General features: G+C 31.2%; 1 long non-coding RNA gene across 1 annotated transcript; it reads left to right on the forward strand.

Moving 5' to 3' along the window:
* Positions 1–424: 424 nt before the first annotated feature.
* Positions 425–1,372, forward strand: LOC107047663. The gene is made up of 2 exons (XR_001461648.1): positions 425–1,133; positions 1,217–1,372. It is a non-coding gene; the product is annotated as an uncharacterized LOC107047663 (long non-coding RNA).
* Positions 1,373–2,518: the final 1,146 nt, after the last annotated feature.

Below are 2,518 nucleotides of genomic sequence, written 5' to 3' on the forward strand. Positions count from 1 at the left end.
AAATATTTGGAATTTTCGTTATTGATCTATTCTCCTATTTTACCAGTGTAATTCGTGATTTTTATGAACTGGAATGTTTATTTCGTTCAATCGTTCATCAATTCATTTTTCTAACTTTGGCATTCTTACTCCAAAGCATTTTTCGGATGATAAACTTCGCAATTAAGAAATTGATTGGAAAGAATGGAATGAATCACTTCAAAATTTTCATTAATTGGATTGAATAATTTTGATGAACATCTGCAAAATTCTCATCAAATCATTTTTGTCCCCATCCTCGTATTTTCCTTATTTTTTTTGGTTTTATGAATAATTTTATTGATTAAGATATTTATTTCGTTCAATAATTTATCTATTTATTTTTCAAACTATTTGATGTTTATTTCTTCATATTTTTTGGACGATAAACATAAAAATTGAGAAATTAATCACCTAGAATGAGAAAAGTCACTTTAATTTTAAGGTTTTCGTTAAATTATCGAGATAATCATTTACAATAATTTCCAGCGAGTTATTTTCGTCCTCATCTTTTTATTTTATTAATTTTTTTTTGTTTGTAGTCAAAACTACGTTGTTCAAGATATCCATTTCGTTCATTAATTCATAACTTAATTGAACAAAAAATGTTCATTTCACAATTCCGTTGCTATTTCCTGATATGTTAGAATGATGAAATTTGAGTGAGTTGTTAAGCATGAGAATTATTCCTAAGAGTGTGCCTTTGCCTCTAAATAATTACCAAAAGTGATTATTAATCATGAAATATTCAATTTATTGACTTTTTTATGTTCTATAAAAAAAAACTTTTTTTCACAGTACTTATCAAGTTTCGTTCTGGTTTTCTTCAATAAAAAAATTATCTGAAGGAAAGATACGAAGTTTATAACTTGAAAAAGTAGGATGATAATTAATTTAGTGAGAATAAACACGAACACCAACGACACAAGCAATTATTAAGAGTATTTTTTTAACACAAACATGTTGTTTGCTTTTTTTACTAGTGAGCCAAAGTGGAGTCAAATACCCATCATGACCTAAGAAAAGGGACAATAAGATGCTGTCATCTAAGTAGGAAAACATGAACGTTTTGATCAGACGACATCCCTATCAGAATTACACTTTAGTGATCACAAGTATTTATGCATATAATAATCAATTACTTGATCCTTTTATCAAATTATCCAGGATATAAGAACAAGAATTAATCCGTTTTCAGATATTGGAGCCTCTACGCAGTGCCTGTGCCCAGCAGAGGATTTTGGAAATCATAACCATGTGCAAATTCAGTTTTCTTCCATAATGGGTGTATTAAAAAATTTTGTAATCCAAAAATGATAGAGATTGACTCATTAAAAATAAATTACAATAATTATTTGAATGTCTATTGCATTAATGGCATAACTCCCTGGTATCAATACAACGAAATTCTCTCGACTTGCCATTTGCAATCGGTGGATTATTTAATCTTAGATTACATTGAGAAGCGGAAGAATGCACTATTTTCAATTGAAAATTAATCTTTATCCAATTAAGCGTTTTTCTGAGAAGGGAATTTTCGGGTGCTTCATATTTCATCTTCGAGATTATCAGGATGGTATTAAAATTTCATTAACAATTGATAATTGTATTTAATTGCGAATATTGGTCTCTGAATGAAAAAAGGAACGAGCCGGGATTCAAGTCTTTTCGGCAGAAAGCATCTGATAGCTAATTTGTGAAATATGAATAGTTTCGTTTCCAGAAAATATATATGGATATTTGAATATCTCGCAACCAGTTTATCTGATTGAGATTCTTCTCAATGGTCAACATTTTAGTGCCAGAAAAAATATTCTACAGGGCACTCAAATTATTTGACAACCATTCCCAGGAGAAATTGAAAATTGGGAAAATGGAACAATTCTGATTATCCTATTCCAAAGTAAAATTACTCAAATCACACTGTTGTGTTAGAATTTCATTCATCTATTCATTGAATTTTCAAGTTCTGCATTGGTATATGTCACATCCGACACGAGAATAGTAACTTCATTTGTTATTTTCATATTGCCGCCGAAAATGTGTAGAAACAAAGATACATCACGATCATTATAACCATGGATAATTTGTGAAAAATGACTGGTGTTGGCAGATTCCATCTAACAGGGCCGTGATATTTTTCATTGTTAGCAATTAACAGATTTTATTTCGAGTGAGTAAAATTGTTCGGGACAATAATGTCTGATCTCAGCGTTAATGAATCCGTGTTGTTATTTTGTTTTACAATTTTCTTGGACCATTTGCTGCAGGTTTCTTCTGTTTATCCATCGAAATGCCTCCTGTCTGCAAAGTGCCTCGAGAGACAGCGATAGATTTACTCGTAGAACACGGCAACAAATTCAGTGGTAATAAACCGCCTCCACACAATGACAATATTTGGGAAATATTGTCCTTAAGGACAAAGCGTTTGTGGTCTGCCCAGAGTTAGCGAGTAAACGTCAGGGAGAACAGGAGAGGAATTGTAGAAGAAGCGAGGGTG

The sequence above is a fragment of the Diachasma alloeum genome, unplaced genomic scaffold, assembly GCF_001412515.2.
Source record: "Diachasma alloeum isolate Michigan unplaced genomic scaffold, Dall2.0 Dall_scaffold_75667, whole genome shotgun sequence".
Taxonomy (NCBI): domain Eukaryota; kingdom Metazoa; phylum Arthropoda; class Insecta; order Hymenoptera; family Braconidae; genus Diachasma; species Diachasma alloeum.